The 27,011-nt window shown below is 38.7% G+C and overlaps 1 protein-coding gene across 19 annotated transcripts in view; it reads left to right on the top strand.

Annotated features, from left to right (window-relative positions):
• The window catches only part of ANKIB1 (ankyrin repeat and IBR domain containing 1), an 88,524-nt gene that overhangs the window by 665 nt on the left and 60,848 nt on the right, over positions 1-27,011 (top strand). For 5 of the 19 annotated variants that reach the window (XM_086857683.1, XM_086857642.1, XM_086857601.1 and 2 more), the window contains exon 2: positions 16,179-16,327. The exons of 7 other annotated variants lie outside the window; for them this stretch is intronic. The gene's annotated coding sequence lies outside the window, so the exon portion shown is untranslated. Of the gene's footprint in view, positions 1-14,922; positions 15,131-16,178; positions 16,361-27,011 lie in introns of those variants that run through there. 7 more of the 19 variants (XM_086857632.1, XM_086857675.1, XM_086857547.1 and 4 more) reach the window with 3 other exon arrangements.

The following is a 27,011-nucleotide window of genomic DNA, read 5'->3' as shown; positions in this document are numbered from 1 at the left end:
GTTAGTGCGGCAGGGGGCTGTGGGGAAAGGGGATGGCGGGAGCCGGGGGCCGCCGGGCCGGAGGATAAGGGGGGAAAGAGGCCGCCTCCGGCCCGGGCTCTCGGAGGACGGGGGGCTCGCCCGGGAACTGGCCGGGTGTGAGGGGATCGGTGGCAGCTGCCCCGGGGCGGCCGGGACCGTCGTAAAGTTTGGAGCTGCCCGATGGCCTGGCTTCAGCCAGGTCCCGCCGCCGGGCTCATGTTCGTCTTGTTCGTAGCCGGGAAATCCTGCCTGGGAGGCAGAAGGGAAAAAGTGTGAGCGGCCGGAGCATGTGCTGCGGGGCGAGCTGTGACAGAGTGACCTGGCTTCCTGGCTCGGTAACGCCGTCAGAGCAGCCTTTGAATGAATTTAAACGCTCGCGATCTCGGGGGTGTGGGTATTTTTTTTTTATTCCTTTTTATTTTCCAGGGGTTTTTTTCTTTTTTCTTTTTTTTTTTTTTTTTACCTCAATGGAAAAAAATTAGTCTTGTTACCGTAGCAGTTTTATGTAAGTAGCAGTAACCCTCTCCCAGGCATGTCTAAGCACATACTGGAAATTGGGCAACTTTTAAAAGTTAATGTTAATAATTCATGACTAGTCAGTCTACCTCTTATTTACAGTTCAAATAGTATGCGGAGGATATACAGAGTCACGAAAACATTCTCGGCAGAGTAAAGCACTAATACTACAGACTAAATTGTTTGCATGGATCAGTCCATTATGACTAACCGTCCTTGACTGTACCTTCTTTGAGTGCATTTTTGTACTTACCAGTTCCAGAAATGGAATTTTAGTTGTAGACATAACATCAATAATGTGCTGTGATTTAAGTACATTCATTAAAGAGAGAGAGGGCTTTCAAGAGGATTTTGACTGTAGAGGTTCACAATGAGGAGAGACTGTGTCTTCCTGACATATATGGCTGTTTTATCCTTACTTTCATCTTTTTGATTTTTCAATATGAAGTGTGGTAGATAAATTAATCTTTAATCTCTTTCTGCATACAGAGGAGTATTACTTTTCTTCCTTGGTGGGGGAAAAAAGGCTTTAGTCATAAGGAAAGCAACAGCATTTTTCAACTACTTAGAACATGTGACTTGTCTCATTAAGATGTCTACACAGAAGTAAATTGGTAGAATTTATAGCAACTTCTTTTTCTTTTTTGTGGATGTGGAAAGAGTATATGGTTGTATTTACAAATTGCAGAAGAGGCTTCTGCAAACTTCCAGGCTTTTCTGTGTTCCTGTACTCAGTCAATTCCTTCTTCAACAAAACTTTACTTCAGTCCTTAATCAAAAGAATAATATATTTTAATAATGTAATCTATTATTCCTGAATTACAGTATTACTATGAGTCTACTAAAAAGCTGAACAATGTTGGTGTGTCCTGTGTTTATGTGTATATGCATCAGCAGAGTATTATGAATGAAAATTAATTTTAAAAGAAAGACAAAAAATTGCAATGGTAGCACTATAATAATAATATCAATAGCCAAAACCCAAAAGTTAGGTAAGTAAGTTTCATGCAGTCTCTTTTATTTTCACTTGTACCATTCACATCTAGATAGTACTAGGTATGTACATATCTAAGTACATGATTAGGCTTATTGCACAAACCATGGAGTTTCCTGGATGTAGTTACATATTGCATGTGAGTTTACATGTATCTCTTATGTATTCCTACCTGGCCTACAAATTTCAGAAAATTAAAGAAAACTATGTAAATATGAAAAGGATTGCTTTCTAAAGCTGACAGCTTTTATTTAATGGAACAACTATAAAAATAGTTTTAGAAAATGTCATTATGTCTTTGTTCACTATATAAAACCTTGTTAATGCTACGGTTGATTTTTTTCTGTCCTGAGCAGTTCATCACTTCTGGTCTGTGATATCTCTGCTGTGATTGCTTATCACTGTGTTTCTTTTTGTTGCAGTAGTAGAGCTTTGTTTATTAATCATTAACTAGTTTGGCCAGCAAGTTTTGTGATGTTTCGGATTTTTGTTTGTTTTGGTTTTTTTAAGATTTTTTCTTGTTTTGTTTTGTGTATTGGAGGGATTTTTTTTTGTTGTGGGATTTTTTTTTGTTTCTTTGGGGTGGTTGTTTGTTTTTGAGGGGTTTTGTTTGTTGGATTTATTTTTGCTGTTCAGATGTTATGTAGGTACCGTTACCTGAGCAGTTCAGCAACTTCTCCTTGGAATCTGATAACTAGACTTTGCTGTCTGCAGTTGTCACTGTTGAAGTTTTGTCAGCTTTGCTAAGGTGACTCATGCCAGTAAGAAGGAAAATTGAGAAGCTGGAGGTTACCGATACGTGTGCTGAACCAGTTACGTTTCTAATCATATTACTGTGTTTGCATAATTGCTAATGACACATAGCAAAGAGAGATCTGTTTTGCTTGAGGAGCAGCCCTGTGGAAATTCTGAAATGTTCAAAATGGCATGGAAAATTGTTTTCAACATCATTATCATCAGGCAAGACTTTTACTGCTTTTGCTTCCTCCTCCCAAAATACATACCACATAGTTTTCCATGGAGCATTATAGAAATCATGCTTAGGTGTAAATTTTAGGGGGAAAGATTATTTCATGCAAGATTATATTACATTTTACATTGAAAGTTCAAGCCAGAGATGTCTACCTAACGTTTAACAACTGCTGTTTTCCTTCATAACTGCTAAATGTCTTCCAGTGTTATTGGAAGCTGACAAGTTAGTCTTTGTGACAGTAGAAGGCCAAGTGCAAGGTCCCCACCTGGGTCAGGGCAACTCCTGGTACTGATGCCAGGCTGGGGGGTGAAGGGATTGAGAGCAGCCCTGCTGAGGAGGACTTGAGAGTACTTTTGGATTAAAAACTGGACATAAGCTGGCAGTCTGCATTTGCAGCCCAGAAAGCAAATTATTTCCTGGGCTGTATCAAAAGCAGCATGGCCAGCAGGGTGAGGGAGAGGATTCTGCCCCTCTGCCCTGCCCTGGTGAGAGAGACCCCACCTGGGATGATGCATCCAGCTCTGGGACCCCTCAAACAGCAAAACATGAACCTGTTGGACAGGGTCTGGAGGAGAGACACAATGGAGCAGCTGTCCTGTGAAGAAAGGTGTCCTGAGGTGACTTTGTGATGCTTGTATCCCAAATCATCTGTTCTGTTTATGCTGGATATTGAGTTTTGCAGCTTAAGACTGGTTCCAAGAGTGAAGGGGGAGAAAAGAAGCACAGAGTTTGTTACCAGAAACTGCACTTGCTCCCCTGCATCCTTCTCCTGGACTATGTTGTCTGCAGCACGGACAGACAGTGGGAGAGAGCTTTCCTTTGTTTTTTAGTTAGTTGTTAGCTAGCTGAAGCAGAGAAGTTCCCTGTAACCTCCCGTGTGGTTGTTGTTTTTCTTCGAACTGTTGTGGACTGAAGACCCAGAAAAACACTGGGAGCTCTCACCTGTAGCCCATGAGGGCCTGGGATGCTGCGTTTTTAAGCTGGAGGGACTGATAAGAGACTGAGTGAGCCAAGCTACACCCTACAACAAGGACTTTCTGAATTTGCCGTCTCTTCAGAACTGCGAGAGGTTTAATTGTTTGATATTACTTATTTTTTTTATTCTTGTGAATGCTTTGCTTGTTAAATAAGCAGTTTTTCCCACTTTTCTCCCTGGAAATCTTTTCCCAAACCAGCTTGGGGAGGGGCCACTTGAATCTGCTTTCTAGAGGGACTGCATTCAGAGATTTCTTCCCAAATTTGTCCTAAAACAGGAAAAAGGCCAAAAGAGTTGGGGTTGCTCCATCTGGAGAAGAGAAGGCTCCAAGGAGATGCTGTTGCAACATGTTGGTATATAAAGGGAGCCCACAAGAAAGACTTTTTACTGGACCTGTTTTTATAGCATAAGGAACAAGAGTTTGTAACTGTTTCAGATAAGGCAAATACTTCTTTTGAGCTAAAGCTTATTTGTGGTACTGCTAATATTCTTGAATTTAATTTAAGGAGTTTTGTTGAAGTTCCTCAAGAGAGATTTTCATTTAGTGGTTTCCTTAGATTTGTATTTTAAACTAGGTAAATTCTGAACTCTGTTGTAGGATAATTGCAGCTAAAATATGGGAAGACACTGTAAATGGATTACTGGAGAGAAATAGGAGGGTCTCTTTGCTGAATGTTTGGGATCCTTCCTAGCCCAGGTGGCTTTAATGGAGCAGTTGTGTTACAGTGTTGCAAAGAAAAGTTACTCTTGTAACTTTTCTATTCCGTACTGACAAGGGAGACAAAGGGACAAAATTAATTCTCTAAAAGCAAGGTTTATAATTGTGCGTAAACTTACATCTGGAAATCAGTGTTTGTGAACAACCTTCAGTATAGTAGCATTATTCTTTGACAATAACTTAGTGTAGTTTAGTGTATATTACATAGTGACAACTGAGGCACTATACTATTAATTCTGTATAAAGTAGTTTTTCTGTGCAGGCTTCTGTGTTGGTGAAAAATTTAAATTTCTTGGGAAATTTTCCTACTTAAAGGAGTTACCCAGTGGCTTGTGATTACCATTTTGACACACCTGAAGAACTTGCAGTAGACATGATATGGAGGACTCTCTATGCTCTCTCTGCCTGGCTGAATGCAGTGACTTTAAGAGATAAGGGATGATGATAAGTCCCTGACCAATGCAGCAGAGGTGTATCTCTTCTGTGGCTGCCTTACCTTCCCAAATGCCCTTACATAATACTTAGGAGCCTCTGCACATGAAACCAAATAGTAACAAGGATGATGGTTCATCTAGCTTGGTGCTGCCAAGGTTAAGTTGACCTATACCCTGCATCAAATCTGTTCCCATAAAGCAAAAAGGATGGACCATTGTCGCAGGAGACTCCCTTCTGAAGGGAACAGAAGGCTCAAAGAGAAGGATCTTCTTGGGGAAATTCTTGCTTCCCCTAGGCCTGGGTTAAAGATGTGGAAAGTTTCCTATCCTGGTATAGCCCTCAGATTAATATCCATTATTGATTTCTTTTTTTTGTTTTCAGGTAGGCAGCAGTGAAGTTGCAACAAGAAGTATGAGGGCAATGAAAAGAAATTTTAGGGCTTTGGTTAAGAATCAGGAGCATAAGTAGTTTGCTTCACTATCCTTCCAGTTTCAGGGAATGATGAGGGAATAATCAATTCCTGGCTCCAAGCCTAGTGTGACTGGCAGAATTTTGGGGGGTAAAATAATGGTTTGGTTTACATGGCACCAGCCTTCTGGCGACAGACAGTGTACACCTATCTCAAAGGGAGAGAAAGATCTTTGCACAGGAGTTAGAAGAGCTCATTAGAAAAGCTTTAAACTTGAAGAGGGAAACTGATAAAACCAGGCTCGCTAGAGATAAGCCTGGGGGCAGCACACCCTGTGTGAGGGATGGTGTGCTAGTGATGTCCTTTGATCTTCCATTTCAGTGAAGATAGGGGATGAAGATCCATGTGGAAGCAAAGACAGGTGGTCATCCATGTGTTAGAAACAACAGAAGCATCTGAGATTGGGCATACAGGAATTAGGACTTCTTCCCCAAAAGAGGTGGAGGTATAAATAGCCTGACTGAAGTGCTTCTGCTCCAGTGCATGCAGCACAGGCAGCAGGAGGAGCTGGAAGCCATTGTGCAGCAGGAAAATTATGATATAATTGCCATTACGGGAACATGGTCATTGTGTGATGACTCACAACTGGAGGGCTGCAGCGGATGGCTGTAAACTCTCCAGAAGGGATAGGCAAGGAAGGAGAGGCAGTGGAGTAGCACTGTGTTTTAGGGAGTGCTTGGATTGTCTAGAGCTTAATTATGGCCAATAGGGTTGTTTATGGGTGAGAGTCAGGGGTAAAGGCCAACAGTGCAGATATCCTGGTTGTGGGTCTCTTACATCTAGCCAGCTTGCAGAGGCAGACAAAATATTCTCTGAGCACCTGTGAGAAGTTTTACAATCACTAGCCTTTTGTTCTCCTGTGGAGCTTCAGCTCACCAGATGTCTGCTGGAAATACGATGCAGCGGAGGGGAAACATCTAGAGGAAACAGTTCCCGGAGTGTCTGGAAGAGAGCTTCCTGGCACAGCTAGAAAAGGTGCCTTGGTGGACTTAGCATTCACAAACAGAGAAGCACTTGTGGGTGATGCGATGTCTGGAGGCTGTCTTGGGCACAGTAATTGAGAAATTAGAGAGTTTTCAGTTCTTGGAGAAGTAAGGAGGGAGTCAGCAGAGCTGTTACCTTGAACTTCTGAAGGCCAGACCAGCATATTGAGAAGACTGGTTGAAAAACTTTTGGGAGGCATTCCTAAAAAGGGGAGAAGTTCAGGAAGGATAGACATTTTTGAAGAAGGAAATCCTGCAAGTGCAGAAGCGGGCTGTCCCCATGTGCCTAGAGAAGAGATGTTGGGGAAGAAGAGCAGCCTCACTGAACAGTGCTTTGATTTGAAATCAGGAAAAATACCAGAGTCTGTGGCCTCTGGAAGAAGGGGCCAGTAACTCAGGAGCACTGCAAGGATATTGTGAGATTATCCAGGGAGAAAATTAGAAGAGCCAATTAGAACTTAATCTGGCTACTGCTGTAAAAGTTGATAAAAAGTGTTTCTATTAATATACCAGTAACAAAAATAAGGCCTAGAAGTATCCTTATCCTTTATTGGATGAGAGGGCAAACAAAGTGACAAAAGATGAGGAAAAAGGCTGAGATACTTAATGCCTTCTTTTCCTCAGTTTTTAATAATATGACCAGCTGTTCTTTGGGGACCCAGCCCCCTGAGCTGGAATAGACAACCCTGTAATCTAAAGGGAGAGGGTCAGAAACCTTCTACACCACTGACACACTTATAAGTCTATGAGGCTGGGTGGGATCCACCCGAGGGTACTGATGGCACTAGCAGAAGTGCTCACTGAACCACTTTCTGTCATTTTCCAGCAATCCTGGTTAATGGTGGCAGTCCCAGGTGACTAGAGGTTAGCAAATGTGACACTCATGTACATGAAGGGTTGGAAGGAGGATCTGAGGAACTACACACCTGTCAGTCTGACCTCAGGGCCAGGTAGTGTCATGGAGCAGATCGTCTTGAGAGCTATCACATGGCACATACATGACAGCCAGAGGATTTGACCCAGCCAGCATGGGTTTGTGAAAGCCAGGTCCTGCAAGACCAAGCTGATCTTCTAGGACAGAGTGACCTGCTTAGTGAATGACTAAAAGGTTGCAGAAGTTCCCTACCTAGACGTCAGTAAAGGTAAAAGATGTCAGCCTTTGACACCATTTCCCACAGCATTCTCTTGGAGAAACTATTTCCACTGGCATACTCTTGGGCAAAAAAAAAGTGTTGGATGTCCGGGCTCATAGAGCGATGGTGAATAGAGTTACAGGCGGTTGGTGGCTGGCCACTTCCCTAAGGCTCAGTATTGCACTCTGTCCTACTGAATATGTTCATTGATGGTCTGGAAGGGGGGATCCAGTGCACCCTCTGATGACACCAAGCTGTGTGGGAGTGTTGATCTGCTGGAGGGTCAGAAGGCTCTGCAGCAGGATCTGGACAGGCTGGATTGATGGGCTGAGGCCAGTGGTATGAGATGCAACAAGGCCAAGGGCTGGATCCTGCCCTTGGGTTACCAGAGCCCTATGGAGCACTACAGGCTTGGGGTGAGTGGCTGGAAAGCTGCCTGCTGGAAAAGAACCTGGCGTTTTGGTCAACGTGATGTCAGCTAGGGGTAGCCTGTGATATAACTTAGTGGAAAAGTGATAAAAATGGTTGTGCCTAATTGTGAAAATTCTTACAGTTTAATTTTGTGGTAATTGTCTTAATTAAAATAATTACTTTTGTAAAATGTCCTATAGGGATTTTAGTAATCTCTCACTTCCCCTCTCCCATCCCCACCTTCCTTGAGGAAAGATATCGTTCTGGTGGTTTCAAAGCTTTTTCAGGGAAAACAAATGTAACATGTATAATGTTAATTATGTATGTCCTAATGGCATACTTGTTGACTTGTTTATAGAGTCTCTGATCAATTGTGATTAAATAAGTTGGAAACTGATTCTCTGCCTCAAGTACTTCACCTGATGATCACTTTTCTTGGAATTTATCATAGAAAATAATTAGATTTTTCTAGTTTATAATTCTGCTTTTTAAACAAGCCCTGCTTGTTCTTACAGCAGGTATTTTAAGAGATGGTAGGAACATTGTGTCCTGTTTGTGTCCTGGTTTTGACCCTGACTCTAAATTGCTACAAATGAAATAACTTAGAGGAGGAAATTCTATTTGATATATTTATTAGTTTGAGTCCACTTAAGATTTCTGCTTCAGGGAAGTTCCATAGATGTTAGTTGCAATAAACAATGTCCCCTGCCTTTTTATTTTAAATGGATTTCTAAGAGGAATTTTTGATGACAAAGTTACAAATTATATATTTGTATCAAAAATGTTGTGTAGAAACTCAAAACTGACTGTATTAAAAAACCAATTCTTTAGGATTCTCAGATAAAGCCCTGATGATGATAACTGCAATATTTCCTATTATGAAACAGCCTTTGGAGAAATATCTGACAAATTATGAGAAAAGGTCACGATACATACTCGTCAATATTTTTGCAAATAAAATACATCAAATACTGGTTCTATTAAAATTTATTGTGGGCTTAAGAATAGGAATTTCAGGACAGTTGTAGTTTATTAATGAACTCATCTCTCTACTAAGGGTTTGACTGTTATGGTTCTGCTGTGATATGCAGTTGGGTGTTTTTCTTTCTATTTCTATCAATTACTATGTGTGCAAGATGTGCAAGGCTGGATGCACACATCAGGACTAATTTTTGACAATAGCATTCTGAAATGCTGTTGCAATAGAATTTTCCCCATAACATTATTTTTTTATTTCTTGCCTCTGTAAATTACTTGCAGAATTGTCATTTTTTTAACATTTTTTATTTTTTAATCCAGGTGGCTCTGTTGTGTTTTAGATCTCTTAAGCAGCTGAGGGACAAGCAAATACATTCATCTCCGTTTATCTCTGCTATGTTGTAAGTCTACAGATAGACATGTAGAAATGTGGCAGAGTAGATCCCAGAAAATCTCCTGTTAATTTCTTGAATGAAAAATGGTGAATTTCATCAATGTGAAGAAACTGCAGAAATGTGTACCTTCTAAACTATGAAGACCAAAGTTTCAGCTGTATTAATAATGCAGGTTATACTTTTTAGCATTGTAAGAGCTTCATTGACTGATAAAGTTATCTATATACCCATAGGTTGGAGATTTTGATATTTTAAACCTCAAATCTTGAAACGCAGCTGTATGGCAAACTTCATGATAGCGGGACACAATTCTTCAGCAATGATTTGGCACATTTATTCTGTTGAAATAGATATAATGCAAAATTGTACTAGCAAATAGTCTAGAGACCCAGGTCTATGAAGCATTGTGAGTTAAATATTCTAAGACAAAGTATTTGTTCTCTATGAAAGAATTCCTGGTACTCGCATTCTCTGAAGGTTTGTATATGCAAGTACTCAGCCTGCAGTACTGAGACATTACTAATAGCTCTGTAGCTTATTGCAATGTAAGTATACAATGGCTCTTAATTTAGGCCCTTTTTCCAGACTTCTTGGGAGTCACTGACACAGATACTTTGTGTATTTAGTTCTCCGTATTTAGAGGGATGTGTTGGAGAGAAATCTTTCATTGGAGCTATTTCAGTGAGTCACCAAGTGCAAACTGCCCATTAAAAAAAATACCGAAGAGGCTTTATTTGGTGACTTACTTGTGTGTTGAAGTACAAGTTCTTTGTAACATCCCATTTACCAACCTGTTAATTAGTTAAAATTAAACTGCATGGAAGTCCTTTATCCTTTTCAGGGCATGATAATTAGTATTCAGTAAAATTAAATGGTGCAGCTTTGCATTTATAATCTTAATTAAGTACCTGATGAGGTGATGGAATGCACCGTCAGCAAGCTTGTTGATGACACCAGGTTGTGTGGGCTGGAGGGCAGGGCTGCTCCTCTGAGAGACCTCGACAGGCTGGAGAAATTGGCTGACGAGAACCTCATGGTTGGTGTTCAGCAGAATCTGAACGTAGTAACAGAATAACTGCACAGTAGTGTAGGCTGGAGAGCAACACCACAGCAAACAATGTCACTTCACTGGTGGACACTGAGTTGAATGTGAGTCAGCGAGGTACCTTTGAGCAAAACTGAAGCCAGTCGCTGAGAGAAGTGAGTATTTCTGTCAGCTTGATGTTTGTGTGATGGCATCTAGAACAGTGTCTAGTTTTGTGCTTCTTAGTGTAGGAGAGGAGCTGATGTTCTGAAGCAGGCCTAGAGGAAGACTGTCAGGATAATTAGGGTACAGAAGCACATAATGTAAAAGGGGAACTGGAAGAGCTGGGTGTCCTCTGTACAAAGAAGACTAGGGTGGTGGATCTTGTTTGCAGTTAATAGGAGCGTACAGAAAAGACAGAACCAGACTCTTCTTGGAGGAGCTGAGTGACAGGGCTAGAGACAACAGAAAAAGTTCAAGCAAGGGATATTTCAATTAGACATTAGGAATAATTATCATCATTAGGATGGTCAGATATTGGGATAAGTAGTCTGAAGAGGCTGTGGGATCTCCATACTTGGAGATACTCTGATCTTAGTTGAGAATGGCACTGAGCAGTCTTTAAAGCTTTGAAGACTGCCTTGAGTAAAGGATAGAAGCTGTTGACCTCCAGAGCTTCCTTCTAATGTGAATAAGTGCTTGCTCCATAGCTCATGATATGGTTGCACAACTGTTTTCTCTCTCCTCTGCATAAAACTGGTTCTGACCCAGCTGATGTGTTTGGCTCAGAGGGCTCTGGAGTTCTGTAGAACAGAAAAATATCTTAAATAAACTGTATTATATGGCTCAAATCCTGGTTTTTAATGACTTCTGCATAGTCAAAGTTTAGAAGTGATCAGTTTAATGCTTTGAATTTTCACATCTGTCATGAAATAGACTAATCTTTAATGAGTTTTTTTTCCAGAATGTTGCATGTTAAGGTTTTTTTTTCTGTAATATGGCTTACTGTTAGAAGAAGTAGACCAATTGCTTGTGCATTCTTTCAGGCAATGAAATAAATTAATAATTGTAATTTGAATACTGGCTTATTCTAGTTTTTATTTGTTTTTGAGGTTGGGTATTTTTTGTGTGGTTGGTTTGTTTGGGATTTTTTCACCCCACAATTCATAAATTCAGACTTTCTCAATAAGCAAGCTGCCTGAAGTTTATAATTACTTACTTAATAAAGGAATAAAAAGTTAATTTCACTTGTTTGGAATAGGAGTTAGGCAGTATGTTCTAGTATAAAATACTTTGTTGTAATCTTTAATTAAAAAGATAATTTGGAGGATTTAGTCTTTGTTACTCTGGATGTATTTGCAATGTAAAGTGTGCAAACCTAATAAAACAGTCACATAATTTTACTGTAAATGTGATGTAAGTTGCCTCATTTGGTCTTTATTTCATGGAAATACTTCTTAAGTTCATTCAGAAACCTTGTTGATTTTTTGCTGTATGTATTTTGCTTCATGTATATAGGAATAGGAAATCAGTATTGAGAACCAGAGTTTTAAAATAAGTCCTCAAGAAGATGATTGGTAATTTTTTTTATCCCTACCCCTTTTCTTTTAGCTGTTAGTATAGTTTTCTACTATACGAATAGATGGTGAAGATAATGAGTCACATTTCTCTTTAATTAGTCACAAGCCTGAAAGGTATACTGAATTAATTTCAGTTTTGTTAGGTTGTGGTATTAAGGTAGCCATGAAGAGCTACTGATAATTATGTCCCTTGTTATTTTGGAAATATAGAAAGGTTCTCACATTTAGAATCTACTCATGAGCGCAAGGGAAGAAATCCTAAACCCAAAATCACGTGTTTTTTGGGAATAACTTCTGTATGAATAATACAATTTCTAAGAAAACCAAACAGTATTTTCTGAGAGTCTTCAGCATGTTGTATCTTCTTCAAAGGAATGATGACATTCAGATCAAAGCAGACTGGGTTAGTGCTAAATGGAGGTGTTCAAAAAAGTGTTTTTGAAACATAAAACCTCAGTATGAACTTTGAACAGAAAAATATTCTTGAAACAGTCTACCCGTGGCTTACTGTGAAACTAAATCCTTTCACATTCCTTAAAGTCAGACAGTCCATCCTAATCATGCCTTTAGTTATTGTATACTTTATTTTCCCCAGTACTGCCTGAGCCTGATTACTGTAACTGATGATTCCTGTTCTCTTTCTAAACTGCCCACCCAGCTGCTGTATCCAAACAGCTGAGGGCACACAAGAAATGTTCTGATGCAATAATTGTATGTTGTGGCCCAAATTCCCTACAGCTGAGGGATAACAAATCATTTTTATTTAAATGTGCTACATTCTATGAAATGAAAGTGGCTTTAAAATCTATCCATGCAGAGTTGAAGATATGAGAGCAGTATTCAGTTTTCAAAATGAATTCAATGAAATATGAGGCTGCAAAATGCAAAGTTTTGGGCTTTTTAAAATACAGTTTGCCATTCTAATTGATTAAGAAATAAGATTTCCATGTCACTCAGACACTTGATTACATCCTGCAAAAATGAGCAAGCTTTTGCATAGGTGGATTATATGCCTTTTAGAGTAGGTGGTTCTATCATCCCTGTTTCCTGGAACATTCCAGCCTCATGCCTTTCTGTTGCAACACAATAGGTTTTCACACACACCACGGTTTGAAAAGGGAGTCTCTTGTATTTATTTTCTCTCTTTATAGAGGTATATTTTGATTACTCTATATTGTTAGTTATGGCTGGTTTTTAAGCTATTAGATGTTTGCTTCAGAGATACTTCTTACTTTATAACAAATACTCTTCCATTTCTCTCACTTCTTGTCAGTTGCTTTTTTGCCTTCTATATTTTCTAGAGAGTAGTTTAGTGCAATTGGAACATACTTCTTGCTGTGCAGGATGTTGTATGAGTACAGAGTATTACCAGAGTAGATTTTTAAAGCTGTTCATCCCTGTTGAAATTTTCAGAAGACCTTAAAACTTAAATCCTCTAATGAGTATCTCAACCCTACTGATAAAGTATTGTTTCTTCATATCAATTGAAAATCAGGTCCACAGATTGTTCTCCATTAAGTTTTAAGTCTATTATGAAGTATGGTGCAGCAGATTTAGTGTTATAGAGGGAAAGGAACATGTTATTGTTAAACATCTCCATTTAGATATTCAAAGTGCAGGTGGAGAGGACTACGTTAGATATATTTCTCACCCACTTCAAGACTGTGTTTGTTCAAAAAGCTTTGTGCCAGTTTAGTAGGTGTTCTCACTGGAGTCCTGCTGTGCCCCTGCAGCTACACTAAATCTTTTTCACCAATACTTGCTTTTTGACTGTCAGGGTATGAGAGCTTGGATTTTACCCTCTAGTAAATGCAAGCTCACCTTTGTCCTTTCACTGCTCATTTGAGAGGGATTTTGTGTTTCCACACAGATCTTACTTGCCTAGTGTCAGACACCTGAATAGCATCAGCTGCTGCTATTAACAATCATGTAGGGTGTTACTTAGTGAAATTAAAACTGGACTCAGACAGGGGTACCTGTTTTGTTGATATTTTTGTAAAGGGTTGAGGTGAAGCCGCTATATCAGTTATTTGTTGTGAGTTTGCATCCTGATAAGGTTTGATACTCCTTTTTACACTGTGCAGTGTGGGTTATTTCAAGCTTAGATGCAGTTTGCAGCAGCCAGTGCTACCTTTGATACCGTGGTAACTGCTCTGTGTCTGCAGTCTCCCACTCCACCCAGTAACATCTTCTAGTCCATGCTCCATCCACTGTCCCTTTCTGAGTATATGGCCACTGTCAGAGTAATGGCTGCTAAAATAATGCTGGACTACAAAAGAAAATTCATGAAAACTCTTTTGACTTTAGCTAATAACAGTGGTACTGCCTTGTGTCTAGCACGCAACCGTGAGCTTTGCACAGTTTGCACATTAGTGATGTTTCTGTGTCTGTCTGCACTTCAGTGTGAATAAACACTGTTTTGTAAGTATTTCCACTCCATACAGTATGCTCTGGTACAGATACTCCTGCCCCCCTATCACTGCTGCCATGCTCTGGATGTTTGGATCATCAGCATCCAGGAAGAAAACCCAGAAGAGGGAATTGATCTGAGTTAGATCTATTCTGCTTCTCTGTACAGTCACCAAAATAAGCCAAGAAGGGAAATTGTGGAAATATGGATAAACAGAAGGGGTGTATCAGAAGCAAAAAGGGCCGTATCAGCTCTGGTGGCAATTTAAACCACTTTAGAAACTACAGTGTAAGTTTCTCAGGCAACATTAGTGTCATAAAAGGGTACTGGAGGCAGATTTCCAGCTTGCGAAGTTCATGCTTCATAGTAACTATAAAAATTACTTTATAAATTCTGAAGCTTTCAGGGAAGTCTGATAGAGATCTCACACTCATCTGCTCAGGGAAGTGGGCCCTAGGGAGGAGAACAACCCAAGAAAAGAATAAGAAGTGTAGCGGGAAAAGAAATGCACTTTTTTGTGTTTTTTTTCTGGCAGAGAATGGGGGTAGGGAATGTTCTCTTGTGCCTTTTACTTTACAAGCAGGAAGAACTATTCTTAAATAAGTGCCTGCGTGTTACATTGGCACTGGAGCAGGTTTTTCATAAGGTGGTCACCAAGGGATTCCTGAGCATCACAACTGTGCAAGCTGCTGAGGCTAATACAGCTGGTTCCCCCAGCTTTCATCTCGTCTGGCACTGCTTGTCTTTGCTCCCGCAAATCTCTGCAACTGGCAGTGGGATTTTTCTTTTAACAAACTCTGTATCCTTGGACCTTACCCCAGTGTATTTCTGTCTCATTTTGAGACAGCCAAATATAAGTTTGTTAGTACCTAGTAAATGCTGGATTGATGATTGAACTTTTCCTAGGCATAGGACAGGCTGCACAAGAACTGCTTTATGAGTCACGGTAGAGGAGACTGAATGGACTTGTCAAGCTGAAAGAGAGACATGGTGACAGACAGCAGTAAACCCGCTCTTCTACATCAGCAGGCTGGATTCCATAGTCTCAAGTGGCCATGCACCATCTTGGGCTGGATATCTGCTGTCACTGCCTTGCAGTGGTTTTGTTAGTGAGGTTAGTGAGGTTTGTTAAACTTCAAAGTCTTTCCTTATGTGAGGAGGCATGCCTAGCTGTGGAGGCAGCAGGAAGTGAACACATGTCCCAGTCCCAGCAGCACCACCATAGCAGGGGAAGCCCATGTGCAGATGTCCTCTGTGACTTTGTGAGCGGCATTCGGAAATAGCACTGGCTGAGAACCTCCTGTGCAGTGTCATTGACACCTCCCGCGCCAGGAGGGTGACCTGGATCTTTCTGTTCTGCAGGACCTCCCTGTCTCATGTAGCAGCAAATAAGGGACACAGAGGTCCTAAAAGTCACCTTACCTAACCAGAAGTACCAGACTGACGGGTGAGGTAGCTGTGCTTCAGCTACCTGAATGACCTGTCAGTCATTCTTTTCTTACAACTGGGAACAATGAAGCAGATGTGGAAGGAACAGAGGCAGTAATGAGCATAAACCGTGTGGACTCAACATTATGTATGTTGATAGTAGATGGTGGTGTGAGCAAGCAGCATTAGAAACAAAAGGAATGTAAGTCCAATAAATGCTGCTTTTCAGATGCTTGCTTGCTGGCACAGTAACCATCTGTAGAAAAAGGGAAGGCAGCAGTTTTCCATAAAAAAAACCTCAACAGAAACATCCTACTGAAATCTGAGCAATATACAAGGGTCAGTGCATGAACAAGGCATCAGAGGATCTTGTGTACTGGGTACCAAGCCAAAGGCTTGTGCTCAGGAGGGGAGCATTACCATATGATTATTAGCAATCTGAGATTGAACAGGCTTCAATCTGGTACCACAGGTGATCTGGTTCTGTTACAGTCCAGCACAACTGTCAATTACAATCTAAATCTTTTTATAATGATTCCCTTTTTTTAGACTGCAGTGTTCTGGTTCAAAGTATAAAAAGTAAAATATTTTCTGACTGTATAAATAGTGTTGAATGCTTAAATCTGTTTCTGAATAGAGAAATTTTCTTCATATTGGGAAGGCTGGTAAAATTTTTCAGGTATGCTTCAACTATGCAAGGGTTTTCTGTGAGGTATCTCCTTGTTCTTTCCCAGGAAACACGAAGAGCAGTAAAGAGAGTGACAAGCTTTACAGACTACAGGAGAACATGGGAACAAGAAAATTGGTGGAAGAGAGGCAATTCTGGGAGGAAGTTTCCTTTTATTTGTTGTTGCAACGAAGTAGAGGAGTAAAAAGAAGCAAGGTCTGCATATGTGATACTTTGAACATTGCCAGAGTAAGAGAAAAGGCTCATAAGACTGCTTATGCTCTCCTCTCTCCTTCATAGCATCTATCTGTAGTCTTTCCTTGATAATTAATTCAGCATTTCTCAGAGAAAGAGGTCTTTCATAAGAAAATGGGGAGGGAAGTCTAAAATTGTTCAACATTCTTAAATGACGGAATATCACTATTCTATCTCAATGTACAAAATATTTTGGATGTCCTTTACAGGTTTCCTGCATTCTGGCTGAATCTACCATTTTAAAAGGAGATTAGCAGGCACCATCCCTTTATGAAGTATCGTTTGCCAAAGTACTGGTGATGAAAGCCAGGGTCTGATTTTGTAGGTCTAATCTCAGAACTGACAATCTGTGTTCAATCTTGTGGAGAAGCTGTGAAAATTCTGTTTCGGGTTATTTTTTCAGTGCAAATATGATTTTCTTTAGAACTCTGTTAATTAAAACTGTGCAACCTCCCTGTATTTTGTCAGATTTAACCTCTCTCTTAAGAACTAACTTTTTGACTGATTACTGGAGGTGAGTTAAGATGACACAATTTTTAAAACATTCCAAGACAGAGTTGTTGAAGAGTAGATGCCTTAAGCAAGATGCTGTTCCTGGAATATTAGTATAAATTATGTAATACGATGTAATAATTAGTGATGTCCTGAGGATCAGTCAATGGAATACCATAATGAAAAGTCTGATCTCACAAACTTACTTAAATTCCTTGCAGAAGTTGGCAAAATACATTTGTTATAATCTGGTTGAATTTTCAAATGGCGTATCCCATGGTCCCTTACTTAGAAGTCCTAAAGAATCCAAACAGCTTTGGGAAAGAGCGAGGGTCCATTGCATGCAGAAGTCACTGGTTTAAAGATGGTTATGGATATGGATGGAAATAGAGACAGTTTCCACAGTGGTTGAAGGTTACTGATAGAGTCAGATAGATGAGTGCTAGGACTTCTGCTCTTGAATGTGAGGATAAATAATACAGAAAAGATGGTAATTAGTGATATCACAAACAGTGCCCACTGCAAAAGGATTTTACGAGACACAGTGGTGGATATAAAATTCAATATAGCTAAAGCTGAAAGATTGACATGCTTGGAGGGAAAAAAGTGTCCTATATTTATATAGAATATTATTCTCTTAATTATTGCAGTTAATAAACAAGATCTCAAAGTTACATTAAAAACTCTAAAGAAAATTAGCTTAGTCCTTAGCACCACTCCAAAAAGTAAATGAAGTGTCAAAATAGAGGCCATGACGTGGATCCGTTCATTTTGCATGTTCTAAATTAAAAAGGTGTTAGTGGCATTGGAAATAGATCAGAAAAAGCAGAAATAATCCTAAAAACAGCACTTCTTCAGAATTAGGGCTATCTGTAAAAGAGCAGAAGATTGGTATGACATAAGGGTGATCACTTATAGAAGGTGATGTGATAGAAATCTCTGAAATCACAAGTGGAATGGAGAGAGCAAATATGAAAAGTTTCTTTGCTGTCTGCCTCTCAGTTCTTGTAGACAGTTAAAATGAAATTTAACAAATTGCCAGTTAAAACCAGATATTTCTTCACAATGAATAATTAAGCTGTGAGATTTCAGGATTCTCTGTCTGTTAAAACTTCCCATAGATTTGGGGAGGTTTTGAACAACATAGTGGAAGAAAAATGCAGTACAGTTTATTAATATAAAATTAGCATATCTACCTCAAAAATTCATCAAGTGGCAAATGGCTGGAGACTGGGAGAGTGTTGTGTAGAAGTATCCATCTCTTCTTGCCCAGTTTTTGTACTTTTCATTGGTACACTTTGCTATTAACTCTTGACAAGGTATGAGATGAGAAGACAAAGAATTATCTGATCCAGTATAGCCATTATTATGTTTATAATACTTACATTACACATTATTATGTTTATAAAACAAAATGGGAAATAAAAATGCATATATTGGTAGCAATGAACTTTTAAAAGAACTGGAGTTATATATTGTCTGATTTTTTATTTGTGAAGTCTAAAACAAATATAAATTTGTCTGCAAACCAGATATGAAATTGTTCCATGAAAGCCTGCAATGTTGACATATAAACAGTAGAAGTGGTAAATGACATAATTAGATTATCTGATGATCATTGATACATTTAAGTATATATATAATGAAAATAATTTTCAGCTTGCCTTAGCTAATGTCTTGAAACAGAATTGCTGTTAGGGATCAAATTCTTTCAAAGTAGGAATAAACTAGTTTTTTCCCAATTTGGAGTCTTAGATATTTATTCCTAAGCAAAATTCAGATTTATTTTTGAGGATTAACACTTTTTTTTTACAAGTCAGTCTGAAATAACTTCCGAAATAGCAGAGGATTCTTACCAGTCTTTGTCAGACCTAATTTTTAATTTATGCTACAACCCTTCCAAATCTACAGAGCTGAAAAAAACCCGTAGGTTTTGCTTTTTTCATTTTGTAAAGGTTTGTTCCATATTTTTGTAATTTCTCTCTTTTAAGTTGTGTGATGGAGCTATAAAAGGTTAAAAGTTTTTCTTTCGTAGGCTGTTTTAGAAGCCAGGTAATTTTTCATATTCCCAGACTGAAAATCAATTGAAACCAGAATCTCAAGAACACATTGGCTCCAAGAATCTATTACAACTTTTTAAGTATTGGACATGTGGGTGCAAACAAGAAGACTCATGAGTAAATATAAGTGTTGAATGAAGAATTCTGATTTCAGGACAAGATCAATCACTAAGTTGCTGGACTAAAGAAATTTCTTCCCTTAGCAGATTATTCATTGTATGGTTAAGCTTTTTACAGCTCTTTTTGTAGTAAGTAGGACTGTCTGCTGTTGGGAAAATAATGGATTCTATCAACTTCTAAGTTTGCAGTCGAGGAAAACATTTTGTGACATGCAGAAGAAGCTAAATAAAACACAAATGCAACTCCTGCAGGTCTTTTAACATATTGTAAACTCATTTTATTGTTTCCACAGAATTTCTCTGAAGAGGATATCTGAGATTCTGCCAGAAATTCAGCACCATCCTGATCCTTTCAAATCAATTAAATCTTCATTTTCTTAAGTGCAGGGATAGGAGCCCTTACTGCCACTAAGGATTCTTTATTTCTCTGTACCTAAAAAGTTGCTCAGTTTCTTCTCTGGAAAATCATAGACCATTTCACAAATCTGGGCACTAGTTTTTATCTAGAATGTGCTGGATAACGTCTTTTGCTGTATCAAGTAGCCATTTACCTAGGTCAAACATTGGCTTTGACATAATAGTTTTGGATCATCAGGTTTGGCAGAGATTATATCTTGCCTCAGATACCTTTGAACAGCCTTTTGGTCTGCCTGCCTTTGGCTTTTAGCATAACCACAGGACAGTGTCCAAAGAGATTAATCCACTCTTATGAAAATTGCTGTTAAAGTTGAAAATTGCTAAAATACTTTGAAAGATAAATAATTTGATTATATAGGCTGATCAGGTGAGGCATGATGTAGTTTGTGTGCTAAACCAGCAAACAAAACTATTCCTAGGTTTCTACAACTGTATTGCAATAATTTAAGATGCAAACTGGTTAGTCTTAGTCAGTACAAATGCCACTGGATTTGTTAGAGCACAGATGCTCTTTTATTGTTATGACACATTTCTGCATGAACAGAGAGTTTTTTGTTTTCAGGCATAATCAGAAATTGAAACAGTGGATGCAATAGTGAAATGTTCCAGCAGACACAAGATCTAAGAATCTGGTGACCTGGATGTCATGGTTCAGAATATAAAGAATGGGGTTTATATCAAAGTTTTGCTATTTAAGAAAGACTGTAAGAGACAAATGTAACAAGATGTCTAAAAGAATGATTAAAAATATATATATATATGTCTGTGATTTTGCAGTATTCTTTGGGCATGTGAGCTGAAGTTTATGCCAGGCAGAAGTGAGCAGAAAACTCCCCAGCTGATGCTCCCAAACTTCACAACAATATTACATGTGAAAAGAACAGAGAAAAAGTAAAATTTAAAATTCTTTTATTTCTGTCATAGAACATATGCTTTCTTCACTTATGGCTTAGATTTTTTAAAAAAAGTACTTATTTTAAAGCACATTATAACATTTGTATTTCCTTAAGCACGGATGTCAGGATGGGTAGTAATATTAATTGTTAGTTTATATTTCTCTTTGTTTCTGAAGGAAACTTCATTGTCCTGACTAGAGGGAGCATTTTATTGATAAGCTGCTTAGGTACATACTGATTTAGAAAGATTCAGCAGGAAAAAAATAATCATAAGGGACTTATGCAGCCTCAGCCATTTCCTAGAAATAAAAAAATGCCAGAATAAGGAATGTTTGGCCAGGATAATCACAATTCACCTGCTTGTGTAGGCCCATTATTAATATGTCCTTTAGTTAAAATAAAAACCTACCAGTTTTGCCTTATTTGTCTCTCATGATAATGTCCCATGGATGGGGAAGGCTGTGTAGAGTCCTTTCTGCTTTCAACCTACTGCTAACTGTTTTCCCTTGTTTCCTGCATTTTTCTTGCTCCTGGCAGTTCAGCCATGCTTTCTACTTCTGCTGCTCTTTTTCTACTGTCTTATCTGGTTGCCAGCAGGATTAGTGAGAGCATAGGAGAAATGGCATGAGTGCTGTTGCTGTCTTCTCTGTCTGGCTTCAACATGACCCCTGGATATGATCACAGGGGAAGTTCTGCTCACCATCAGACACCGTGTCTGTACAGTTACTTATGATCCCAGCATTTGCACTGTTACTTCTGGTGAAAGCTTTATGGAAATAGTTGAACAACTGTATTAAAATGATAAAGATTTTACTACTTGGGTAAAACTAGATATTTTTTTTTTCAAACTGGTTCTTGAAAATTTTTCTAATATTAAGCCTGTGTAATGTTCTGTTTCATGTAATTCTGATGCCAAATGGGTCAGATTTTGCAGAATATGTGTCTCTGGTACCTTGCATTTCTCCTTCTTCCTTTCCTTGCCTTACATGGGAAAGGTCAGTAACAGTCAGTTTTACAAAGAACAGCAGTCATTTGTATTGTAATAGTGTCTGCATCAGTCCCTAGGTATGCTGGTTATGTTAGTAGGAGAACTGATAAAAGAAGTAATAGAACTGCATGACCAGCAGGTCATTCTTCTCAACTCTGCTCTTGTGAGTTGTCACTTGGAGCACTGTGTCCCACTCTGAGGTCCCCAGTACAAAAATTACCATGTTGGAGTGAGTCCAGAGGACTTTCACAAAAATGGTCAGAGGACTGAAATACTTCTCTTATGTTAAAAGGGTGGGAATTGTTCAGCCCAGAGTAGAGAAGGCTCTGGGGAAACTTGGGGACACCTTGTTGCAGCATTTCAATCATTAAAGGGGGTTCTGTGAAAAAGCTAGAGGCTTTTTACCAAGGCCAGTTTTGGTAAGGCAAGAGGCATTGACTTTAAACAGAAAGAAATAGTTGTGGATTGGCTATAAGGAAGAAATATTTTATGATGAGGGTGGCAAGGCACTGAAACAGGTTCTCCAAAGTTGAGGATGCCCCGTGATTGGAAGTGTTCAAACTCAGGCTGGACAGGACTTTGAGCAGCCTGCTCTACTGAAAGATGTCCCTGTGTATGACAGAAAGGTTATTTTGATCTTTAAAGATCCTTTCCAGTACAAACCCTTCTGTGATTCAAGCTCAGGTTATACTGTATTTCTTTAAAATCTTTATTCTCTTTCTGGTTTATTTGGCTTGATACTCATCTTGAAGCCAAAAATCGTTATACAACAAGGTTGTGTTTCGTTGTAATTACACCGGTGTCAAGAATAGTCTTCCTAACTACAGACTGTATATGACATACTATAATTAAATTTTGTTATCCATGGCCTTTATGTAAATTGTTAAACTGTTTGTATGCAGTGAAAAAAACAGCCAAATATTTCAGCAGAGGTGTTCTGGCAAAAGTTAAAAATACTTCTTCAAGTTTTATGTTTATTTAAATTCATTTTAGATTAGATCCATTATATCTTTCACCATTTCCCTGCCAAAATCAGAATTTTGCTGGTGGGTATATTAAACGTTTTATCAGAAGTTCAGCAGTTGCAGTTCTCCTAGTTTTCTGGTGTACATAAGATGCAGGTGATGATCCTTGTCACTGTAGTTACCTGAATGGCTCATTCTTAGTTAGCAATGATAACTCTTGAGATTGTGGGGAGTCAGCACCATGATAAGCAGGGTGCTTGGATTGAAAAGAGTTATAAGTTTCTGAAGATATCTCTCAGAAATGTTGTAAAATGCTTCTTAAATACTATGGAGAAAAAAAACATACTTTGTTACAAGAATCCATCTCATTTTAGGTACACAATGATCTCCCAGATTCTCTGTTTAGACCTTAAATGAATGTGTTGCTTTGAAGGAATGCTGACTAGTTAAATTACCTCTTTGTTAAAAGGAAATTGATTTGTTCATTCATCTGAAAAAAATCAAGATCTCTTTGAAAGATCAGCAGGGTCACATTGTCTTTTAGCTTTACACGGAACAAAACCAGCACGTAAGAATGCCTCCAGGAAACAATAAAAGTATGTGCGTGTTTCTTTCTGGTCCGTTACATTTGTGAACAATGCTCGTCAACTGTCTCAGACAGCTGAATGTGCTTTCTTCACCTCCCACTTGAAAACATGGAAACAGATAGTCCTTTCATGTAATCAAGGTATATTTTACGAAATTTAATCCATAGATATTTATGCTATTGATATACTGCACAAAGTAGGGGTTCAGTCTAGTCTTCAAAGTGTAGCTTGCTTAAGTGTAAGTAGGGAACTCTCAAAAAATTGCATATTCCTTGAAATGGTGTGCGGTGTTCTTTTCAGCACTTTAAGTTATTTGGGTAATAAAAGAGAAATTGCAGTAGGTGTTGGTTATTTTATTCAGAACATGCAACCTGCGGAACTATCACCAGATAGAGCACTGGTCCCTCTCAGTAGTGTTGTTATGAGCCAAGAGTCGGGGTGGTATACTGTGATTGTTGCTTTCCTCTGACATTCTCAGATACAGCATATTTTGTAAGATTGGACATTGAAAAATCTAGATTTGTTTTCCTCACCTTTTTACTTTAGTTGAAATACATTGCTTATTATAAAACCAGTATGTTCTATGTTGAAATGTACTGGCTTTAGATATTTGTTATTTCCAAATGAGACTATGCTTTTAGAAAGGAACAATGCTTATTGTGTGCCATCTTATTGCAGGTGCCTGACCTTGTGTAGCTATCCTTACATTTGAAGATTTACTTTATAGGCCTCTTTCACATTTACAAGATCTAGTAAGAGACCCTATGAACTGATACTCTTGCATATGAAAAAGCTTCCTCAAAATGAGAAACTTCTGCTTCAGGAAGATACTAAGGTTTCTAAATATATAAGGGTTTTTCAGATTTTACTGTGGAGTGTCCTTGTGAACATCCCTATGTTGCCATCCTGTTGTTTCACCTTCTGTGGATGTCCCTTAGCAGACAGTAAGTTTTATTTCCTATTCTGTCTGTTTAATACTACTGAAAATGAAGTTGGCGTTAAAGCTTTTGGCTAGCCAGATTCTACCGGTGGTTCTCCAGCAGGTTGGCTTTGGGCACTCATGCAGTTTCAAACTTGTTTACCTGTGTTGAGCTGAGCAAACATACTTGAAAAATACATCCTGGATTCAGTCAAGGTCAGGGTCCAGGCACATTACACCCTATAGAGATTGGTAAGACAAGGTCCTCATGAGGTTTTCTATGGCTCTTTACGTTGCCATCTTCATTCCTCTTTTCATGTTCTAGCAGTGCTCTGTACCAGTACTGGTTGTCTTTACTCTTACTTTTTCTAGGCAGGTCAGTTGACAGAAATACACAAATTTCTTCAGACTTTCTGCCCCATACATCATCAGTCTGTGAGTCCCGTCTGTCCCTTACTCTCTGAACTGTTGCCTTGTAACTCTTGGTGGTGGTTTCTCTGTAGTTTTTTGTTTATTGAATCTTATTTCAGAGAGGACACTCATTTGTCTTAAGCAACAACCCAGCTCAGTCCAGTTAATCTCACAGCTAAGCAAAGTGTGTTTGGATGCTTTTTGCAGAGAGACTCCCATCCTCTGGGCACAATGTGTGGTGAGGGTAGGGAGAAACCAGAGGAGCAACACAGTGACTGAACTGTGTTCACATTGCCAACATGGGAGGTGTTGCACTAGTTAAGAACATTACCAATCTGTGGTTCATATTCTCTAGTTTGTCACTGATGCTTAGCATCCTGTGAGTCATCGGCTGCTGCTACCTCTTTTTATACAGGTGCTGGGTGACACTTGTTCACTTCTTCATGATGAAAAAGGTGGTGCCCTCAGCTTTGGCCTGTGAGACAGAAGTCACTCTTATAGATCTTTAATAAACTGACAATGATTTATGCACTGTACCTAAAGTGTACTGTTACTTTAGTCAGTGAACAGCCTATAGTGAGCTTTTCATACTAAAACAGTGTGCTTGGGATTAAAATGCCAGAACTACGTCTGTCTGTAGCTTGGCTTAACCTAATAAAACGTCAAAGATTTATTTTTGTGCTTCTTCCCCTTCTGACCTAGATAGAGAAGGTCTTAGGGTGCTAGTGTTGGTAGACTAGGTACAAATCTTTTAGATTTTAGATCTGAGTAGACTACATAACCTGCAGATTGAAGAGCTAGCCCTAAAATGTTCTGCTGTATTTTATGCTAGGAACCTAAAAATACCATTAAGAAGAGTATCTTCACCTGGAGGGTACTTGGGCACTGGAACAGACTCCCTAGGGAATTGTCACATAGCCTGACAGAGTTTAAGAAACTTTTGGACAACACTCTCAGGTACATGGTATGATTCTTGAGGTTGTCCTGTGCAGGGCTGGGAGTTGGACTTTGATGATCCTTGTGGGTCCTTTCCAACTCAAGATATTCTATGATTCTGTGATTTCTCTTGTATCACTGACTAAAGTACAGCAAATTACATTCCTAAGATTATTTAGGCCTTGACAGACAGTTGCATTGGGAACAATTCCAAAGTGTTATCTGAATTTCGCAGAACTTTGAGGGTTTTGTTGTTATTTTAAAAAAAATTTTCTACAGACATGAGGCCCTGGAATGAATTTTGAAATGAATTTGCAATTACAGTTGAGACTAATGGATATTCCAGAGCATAATTATAGAATGATGATTCTTTTGTTCCAGCCTACTAAATTCCTGTTCACTAAAGGGGGGAAAAAAAAAAAAATAAAAGGATACACCACAACAGATTGCTCCTTTTAACTTGTGCTGCTGGATATTTTTCCCCCTGACTACCTGCAGGAATGCAGTCTTTGTCCAGGTATCACAATTTACCTTTGATTTGGCTGCACAGTATCTTGTCTCTCCTGCCTTGTGTGTTTGTATTTACCTCACAGTGGATTTACCACATTTCATTTAAATGATGAATGCAAGTATTGTAGACAGCACAATTAAAATTAATGTAGTAATTACTGTAGCTACATCTGTGCAGAATTTTTTTCTTAAACTGCTTCTAGACTATGCTGCAGCTGCCCCAGTTGCATCCCTTTAAATGCAACAGTGCAAAGAAAGCCAAAGCCATTCTTAAAATCCTTTTTTTTCCACAAACTACAATTGTCAAAGAAATGTGTCTAAAAGAAAATATTCCACCTGGATAAAAGTCTTTATGGCTAAGTCAGTAAGCCAAAGTCTCGAATTACTAAATTGAGCAATAACTTTAACCTTCAACTTGTGGGTACATATGCCAGCATAAAAAGATTGTAACCTAAGTTGCTAGACTCTCTATCCCACAAGCATATAAATGAGGAAATAATTAATTCTCTCACTAGCCCACGCTATGTTTTATTCAAGTCAACTCTCAACATTATTGCCACTTTTCAACCTTGGTATTTAAAGCACAGAGAATGTTATTTTGGTGATCATTGTATGAAGGATAAGATGTTGGCATAGCAATTTTTTTTTGTTGTTCTGTATTTTGATGTGTAAAATGTAACAAGAGTTTGATAATGTTAAGTCCTATTCACAGAGTTTTAAAGTGGCAGAGACACTTTCATTATTTCCTGTTGATGACTTAGAACTTTTGGCACAAACCTTAGCATATTTCAGTGTGTGAAAAAAGCCCTAAATACCACCACTCTTTTCTATAACTAATTCTCAAGCTTTACAAGTGCATTTGTTACTTGAAACTTTGCAGAAATGTTCTCTCAGATATATGAATCCAGAAGGGAACAAGTTTCAATTAATTAAAATTTGACAAATCTTAAATATTTACTATAAACATGTAAAAATTAGATTTGGCCTAACTTTTTCTGCTGCATCTTAATTACAGACATCTGTGCCATCCATACATAAAATAGGCATGTACATGCTTCATTCTTAATTTTGTCCTCTTGGTAAAGTGAGCTTTTTTTTATACTTTGTGTAGAGGGGAGGGGAAAGGGAGAAAGAAGAGCACTAACCAGGACTTCTTCTGCTGTTTCTGGGAGACAGCCTGGTATTATGAGAGTTCTTGAACATATTTTGACTTGTTTCATTTTGTTAGTCTGTCTTAGAAGTGAAAATTGAAATTGCCAACATCACAATATGACGCTCATCCTAAGCATACAGGTCACGAGAGCTTTCTCCCTAAACCATGAAGTTGTTCGTGTTTCCCTTCTGC

This window comes from Cyanistes caeruleus, chromosome 1 (genome assembly GCF_971803275.1).
Source record: "Cyanistes caeruleus chromosome 1, bCyaCae1.hap1.1, whole genome shotgun sequence".
NCBI lineage: Eukaryota > Metazoa > Chordata > Aves > Passeriformes > Paridae > Cyanistes > Cyanistes caeruleus.
Note: the sequence above shows the minus strand (reverse complement) of the source record. Positions and strands in the feature narration are given on the sequence as shown.